Source organism: Erythrolamprus reginae, chromosome Z (assembly GCF_031021105.1).
Source record: "Erythrolamprus reginae isolate rEryReg1 chromosome Z, rEryReg1.hap1, whole genome shotgun sequence".
Taxonomy (NCBI): domain Eukaryota; kingdom Metazoa; phylum Chordata; class Lepidosauria; order Squamata; family Dipsadidae; genus Erythrolamprus; species Erythrolamprus reginae.
The window spans coordinates 2,178,220-2,185,902 of NC_091963.1; positions in this window are offsets into that span (position 1 = coordinate 2,178,220).

A 7,683-nucleotide genomic window follows, 5' to 3' on the forward strand; every position below is an offset into this window, starting at 1 on the left:
GGACTGTGGGGAAAATGGAATTTGTTTTTCCCCTCATGGGAAGTCGATTAACAAACAGACAAATAAATAAATAACAAAAGTAGGAAAAGAAAAGGTTTTAACAGGCAGTCCTCGACTTGTGACGGGTTGCCTAGCAACCATTCAAAGTTATGAGGGCATTACCTGGAGAGTTAGCCATTCCCTGGATTCGAATTTACAAGGGTCAAGGGGACACATGTTGGCCACTCAGCAACACGGCCCTGTTCTGCCACGGTTTTGCCAAATTTGGCATTTACTTCCATTTGTAGGCAGAACAACCCCGTTTGAAACTATGAGAATAGAATTCTTTTATTGGCCAAGTGTGATTGGACACACAAGGAATTTGTCTTTGGTGCAGATGCTCTCAGTGTACATAAAAGAAAAAGAGACATTGGTCAAGAATCAGGAGGTACAACACTTAATGATTGGCATAGGGGTCAAATAAGCAATGAGGAAACAATCAATATTAATAAAAATCTTAAGGATACAAGCAACAAGTTACAGTCATACAGTCCTAAGTGGGAGGATTGTATGACTGTCCTCCTATGAGTTTGCTTAATGTCCGATGCAAATGTTGTAAAAGGAAGTTGGTCGTGTGTGTGTGTGATGCCATTGAAGACTGTCACGACTTAACAACTGTGATGGGCGGGCTCCATTCCGCCATAAGTCAAAGACTCGCTCTAGTTCCTCCCTCTAACGACCTTTGAGCCTTCAATGTGGGTGGAGTTAAAGTGCAATTACGGGTAGTCCTCGACTTACAAAAGCAGTGCAGCCCCAAATTGCTGCTGCTAAGTGGGACGAGTGTTAAGGGAATCCCTCCATTTATTCAGTTAGCAACGGGGTTGTTAAGTGAATCCAGTTTCCCCACTGACTGCTCATCGGAGGGATCACATGACCATGGGACATTGCAACTGTCATAACTACAAGTCAGTTGCCAAGCATCTGAATTTTGATCACATAACCGGGAGGGGATACTATGACCGTCATAAGTGTGAAAAGTCCTGGGGTCACTTTGGCAACTTTCCGACGGGCCAAGTCAGATTCACTTCACAACCTTGGTACCGTTTCTAAAGGTTGTAAAACTCCCTTGTAAACCACCGTCTTCCCTTAAGAACAAAAACTTAGGTGCCCCTTGTGGTCTTCAGAGAGGGGCAGCATACAAATCGAATAAATTATTAATTATTATTATTATCAGTGGACCTGCAAGTTGGGCTGGCCTGCATGCAATGCCCAGCGTTGCCTGCAGGTGGCAGAGTCAAATTGCCTTGAATGAGGCCCTTGCCCAGGAAAGCCTCAGGCATAGGGCTGGATTCTCCCACCAGCCCCATGGTTCCCAGCTGATTGCCTGAAGACGGAGGGAGGGACTGAGAGATGCTTCACTGCCCCCATCCCCAGCTGATTTGGGTATCCTCCGGACCCCTTTGGCCAGGAATGAGGACATCAGCATTTCCTGCCACTTCGAAGGGGGACACTTACGAGGCTGAGATCCCAGAGCGCCAGCTTTGCTTTAGCCTCTCTGCAGCTGTGAGACGTCTGGACTTCAATTCCCAGAATCCACTGGTCAAGCATTCCAGGGGATCCTTTTGTCCCTTGGGGGTGCCCCACTGCTTCAGGAAACATACTCTCCTTTGCCCAAATAGCCTTCCGCCTTCACCTTTCTAGCACTGATGATGTTAATCAGCTGGTTTGTTTATATTATATGATAGATCTATACTAGTCTCCCTTTTCATTATCAGCAAAAATATGTTGCACACACACACTGTTCAAAAAAATAAAGGGAACACTTAAAGAACACAATACAACTCCCAAGTCAATCAAACTTCTGTGAAATCAAACTGTCCACTTAGGAAGCAACACTGACGGACAATCAATTTCACCTGCTGTTGTGCTTTGTAGAGAACAAAGGATTCAAGGAGGATATTCCATTCACTCAGATCTAGGATGTGTCCTTTGTTCCCTTTATTATTTTGAGCAGTATATGTGTGTGTGTGTGTGTGTGTGTGTATACACAATTTTTTCTCTAGTCACCCTGGTATATTGAAGGAGCATCACAGCTTCCTTTTTGCCCCTCGGCTCCTTTTTATAGCTGACAACTATAATATATAAGTGTAACATATTTTTATATATTTATATTTTTATTATATATTTTTATATATAAATAAGCTTTTTATAGCTGACAACTATAATATATAAGTGTAACATATTTTTATATTTTTATATATATTATATATATATATATACATACATACACACACACACACACACACACACACACACACATACCTATATGCTGTCCAACTCCTGAAGGACTCTGGGTGGCTGACAGCCAAATACAAATAAAACAAAATGTCCTAAAAACAGTTCATCTAAAACCAACAATCAAGCAATTAAAACAGTAAAGGAAAAACCATGCTGTATCTCCAGGGTTCTCCACTATCTCTCCTATTCTCTAGTTAGGTCATGAACATATGCAAAGAAACCTCCCCCCCAGCTCTCAGAGAGCACCAGGGAACCCACCATCCCCTTCCTCCTCCACCGGTATCTCCTTCCCAGCTGGCTGGCATCAGCAACAGACGCCTCCCCTCTTTGATGGTCAAGGTCACATCCACCTCCAGCCGAAAACATCCCAAGGAGGAAGAAGAATACGTCTGCCAGGAGGTACCAGCCACCCTCTGGGTTTCCCCTTGAGATTTATCTGGGAAGAAGAAGCCCCAGCTCAAAAAGGTTTGGTTATCGGAACCCGAACACGGAGGCTATCAAAAGGTCTTCAGGAAGGAGGAGGCGGTTGGCATCCTCTAAATGCCCCCTTTGTCCGGTGCTGCAGGGTGCCCCCCTTGAAATGACCATCCCTTCGGTTGGCATCATCCCCATTCTTGGGAGTAACCCTGTTGCAAATCTAAAAGGGAAAAAAAGGGGGGGGAGTGCTGCTGGGGACCAACATTTCCATTGCTTAAACGAGGGTGGTGGCTCCTTAACGGAGCTGTACCAGATTTATTCGTTCGTTCATTTATATATTTATTTATTATTAGACTTGAAAAGGGACCTTGCAGGTCATGAAGTCCAACTCTCTGCTCAAGCAGGAGGCCCTGCACCACCCCAACTGGATGGCAGTCCAATTTTATTTTCAATGTGTCAAGTGATGGGGTGTTCACGGCCCTCTGGTGCCCTGGAAAATAGCGTGGCCCCCTCCTCTCTGTGGTCACCCCTCAGATATCTGTATGCTGCTATCGTGTCCCCTCCGGCCCTCCTTCTTGCTAAACTATCCATGCCCAGTTCCAGGAACCTCTCTTCGTACATCTTGGTCTCCAGTCCCTTTTATCATTCTGGTTGCTCTCTTCTGTACTTTCTGTAGAGTTTTGTTTCATTCATTCATTCATTTGACTCCTATGCCGCCCAATCCTGAAGGATTAACAGCAATTTACCAAAAAATATAAAAATACAATTAACAGTTAAAAGAACTCCAATATAAGCAATAACCCCAGTAAAAACTCACAACTCAGCAAACCACGGATGACCTTTTTATGACCTTTGGGGGGGGGGTTGCATATCTGTTAAGCAAGTCACTATGGTTGTTAAGTGAATCTCCCTTGCCCCCCCTAATTATCTGAAACCAGCTGGGATAGTTGCAAAAAAGGAAAACAAGAAAAAGGGAGAGAGAAGGAAGAGAAGAGAGAGAAGGAAGGCATGATCAAAACATTTAAATATGTTAAAGGGTTAAATAAGGTCCAGGAGGGAAGTGTTTTTAATAGGAAAGTGAACCCAAGAACAAGGGGACACAATCTGAGGTTAGTTGGGGGAAAGATCATGAGAAAATATTATTTGACTGAAAGAGTAGTAGATGCTTGGAACAAACTTCCAGCAGACGTGGTTGGTAAATCCACAGGAACTATGGTTGTTAAGTGAATCTCCCTCCCCTCCTCAATTATCTGAAGCCAGCTGGGATAGTTGCAAAAAAGGGAAACAAGAAAAAGAGGGAGAGAAGGAGGAGAAGAGAGAGAAGGAAGGAGGAAAAGGAAAGAAAGAAGGAATGGTGGGACTGAAGGAGGGGAGAAGGAAGGAAGGAAAAGAAAGAAAAGGAGGAAGGATTGTGGAATGAAGGAAGAGGGAGAAAAGGGAAGGATGGAGAGAAGAAAAATGGGTGAACTGTGCGATCAGGCGGTAGGGAAAGCGAGTAGGATGCTTGGCTGCATAGCTAGAGGTATAACAAGCAGGAAGAGGGGGATCGTGATCCCACTGTATAGAGCGCTGGTGAGACCCCATTTGGAATAATACTGTGTTCAGTTCTGGAGACCTCACCTGCAAAAAGATATTGATCAAATTGAAGGGGTCCAAAAATGGTGGAAGATCTCAAGCATAAAACGTATCAGGAAAGACTTCATGAACTCAATCTGTATAGTCTGGAGGACAGAAGGAAAAGGGGGGACATGATCGAAACATTTAAATATGTTAAAGGGTTAAATAAGGTTCAGGCAGGAAGTGTTTTCAATAGGAAAGTGAACCCAAGAACAAGGGGGCACACTCTGAGGTTAGTTGGGGGAAAGATCAGAAGCAACGTGAGAAAATATGACTTGACTGAAAGAGTAGTAGATGCTTCGAACAAATTTCCAGCAGACATGGTTGGTAAATCCACAGTAACTGAATTTAAACATGCCTGGGATAAACATAGATCCATCCTAAGATAAAATAGAGGAAATAATATAAGGGCAGACTAGATGGACCATGATGGAGGTCTTTTTCTGCTGTCAGTCTTCTGTTTCAATGTTTCTAAAAGGAAGGAAGGGAGGGAGGGACGGTAGAGATGGGAGGAGAGGGAACAGGGAAAGATAAATCTAACATCTGTAGAACATCTGGAAAATACTGGCAAGCCTCCCAGAGAGCTTAGTTTTAGCAGTTTTAATTTTTTTAACAGCCCACTAAAGTTCCCCAGTTGGCATCTGGCTCACCCTGAGGTTTTTCCCAGTCTCCCTCTCAGTTCTGCCAATCCAGAAATCAAATTCTGGCATGTCATGTCTGTTCTCTACGTATAAGCAGATTGGAGCTTCCAGTTGCAGAATCCCGGGATCCATCTTGACTTTTTTGACCCTCTTTGGCCTTTGTGCAGTTCCAGCAATTCCGTTCAGCCCTCAAATTTGGAAATATTCCAGTGAAAAGTCAACCAGAATAATTTAAAATTGATGTCAACCTTGTCATATTTAATACTTACATGGTATTAGATATACTGTACTCAACTTATCACCACCATTGACTTTCTCTGGCAATTGGAAGTTCCTTCCTTCCCCTCACTCTTTCTCCTTCCTTCCTCCCTCCCTCCCTCCCATACTTCCCTTTTCTTTCTATTCCTTTCTTCTCCTTCCCCAATCTTTCCTTCCTTCTTTCCTTTTTTCTCCTCTCCTCCTTTTCATTCCTTCCTTCCCTCCCTTCCTCCCTCCTTCCTCCCTCCCATACTTTCCTTCCTTCTTCTTTCCTTCTTTTTTCTCCTCTCCTCTTTTTCATTCTTTCCTTCTTCCTTTTTCCCTTCCTCTCCTTCCTCCCTTCCCTTTTCTTTCATTCTTCTTCCTTCCTTCCTTCTCTTTCCTTCTTTGTTTTTAAATCCCTCTGCACCTCCACTGCCACTCCATCCTTTTTCCTTCTGCTCGGATGAAGACAAAAGGGGCTTTTTATTAAATCAAAACTTTATTCAAAAACAGTAGAATTGTGGAAACAACCATCGTTTTCATATTTACAATTCTTCTCTTTCAAGAGGGAACGTCAGCAAAACTCCAGGATTATTTACAGAAGGGAAGTTAATTTTATTAACACACACCCAGCCCAAAAATATCAACATCTTTCCCTCGACAAGTGGTCCTCAGTTTATGACCTGGTCACTTAACCAACATTCAAAGTTGTTACAAAGTGATGGCTTCGTTCAGGTAGTCCTCAACTTACAACCTTTTATTTAGTTACTGTTCGGACTTATGACGGCATTGGAAGAAGTGACTTGTGACCATTTTTCACACTTAACGACCGTTGCCGCATCCCATGGTCACATGATCAAAATTCAGACACTTGGCAACTGACTCACGTTTGTGACGGTTGTCCCATAGTTATGACGGTTGTCCAGGATGCCACACAATCCCCTTTTGTGACCTTCTGACAGGCAAAGCCAGTGGGGATGCTGGATTCACTTAGTGACCATGTGACTCCAGTAATTCATTTAACAATTGTGGCAATGAAAATTGTAATATGGGGCAAACTCACTTAACGACCATCTTAGCAAAGGAAATTTTGGGCTCAGTTGCCGTTGTAAGTTGAGGACTGCCTTTATTTTACTTATTTATTAGGCTGGTGTGCTGAGGCGACTCATGTTTGACAACTGTGATTGCATTTCACGCATTTGGCAACTGTCTCGCACTTATGACCGGTTGCAGCATCCCGCCCCATAGTCACGTGATCACACTTCGCAACACTTTTTTGGCAGCTGTCCCAGCAAAAAAACCAAAACCAAAAAACCATTACATAAAATGTTTTCCCTTAGGAGCAGGTGATTCGCTCAGTGACTGTGGGGACTCAATTAATAATAGTCATAAAGTTGAATCAGTTGAAATCCCTCCATCATGGCTGAGAAACGGCACTGGGTGAGTTCTGGGTAAACCAAGATAATCCATAATCCGCAATTTATTCCCGGCTTAATAAAGTTGGTTGATCACAGCCACTCTGGCCAGCTAAACTATGATTTATGGCTTGTTTCAACACAGCTTGTCTCATTTTGTGCGAATAAAAAAATTCAAGGGAAAATTCAGTCCTGTGGAAATGTTTTGGCCGGATTGCAGCAGCCAGGAGAGGTCAAATAAGTCAAAATGGCAGGTACAACTCTGCGATTGAAGTCCATCCATTCTGTAGAGTGGATCATCTCTGAATCATTGACCCCAAAGTTCAATGTCAGTTGGGCTCAGAATCTGTGAAAATAGGTTCGGCATCTTGCGAGGCCCATTGTGTGCACAAGACCAGCCAGCCAACGCTTGAAGCCACCCGGAACCTTGTTTGAGTAACAAACTGGGTTTGTTAAGCCATGTTCTGCAGGGAGTCCAGCATCTGATAACAGCCACATCGGGGGTCAGCCTTGATCAGGGTCCCATCATGAGGTGAGTCAAAACAGTCGCCATGGAGAAAGAATCAAAAGAGGGAGAGAATAAGAGAATGAAAAAGAAAGCAGAGGAAGAAAGAAAGAACGAAAGAGAGTGGGAGAGAAAGAGAAGGGAAAAGAAAGAGAAAGAGTGAATGTGGGAATGAAAGACAGTAAGAGAAAAGAGAATAGATAGAAAAGAGGGAGAGAATAAAAAATGAAAAAGAGAAAATGAGGGGGGAAAGAAGGAAAGAAAAGAATGAGAGAGTGAAAGAGAACAAATAGGAAAAGGGAATGAAAGTAGAGAAAGTAGAGAATGAAAGTAGAGAATGAAAGAAAAGAAGAAGAGGGAGAGAGAGAGTCTTGGGTTGACCTATTTGACCAAAAACTTAACCGGTATGGATAGGGGACCACCAGGAAATCCAAAGTAGTTGTTCCAGAGGAGGAACATATCTACAGGACTGATGGTCGTTCTCTCTCTCTCTCGTGCCAAACATCTCGGTAACTTCCATCCAGTCCTCCGTGATTGTTTGTCAAAATTTTCCTTTTTTCTTCCAACCCCC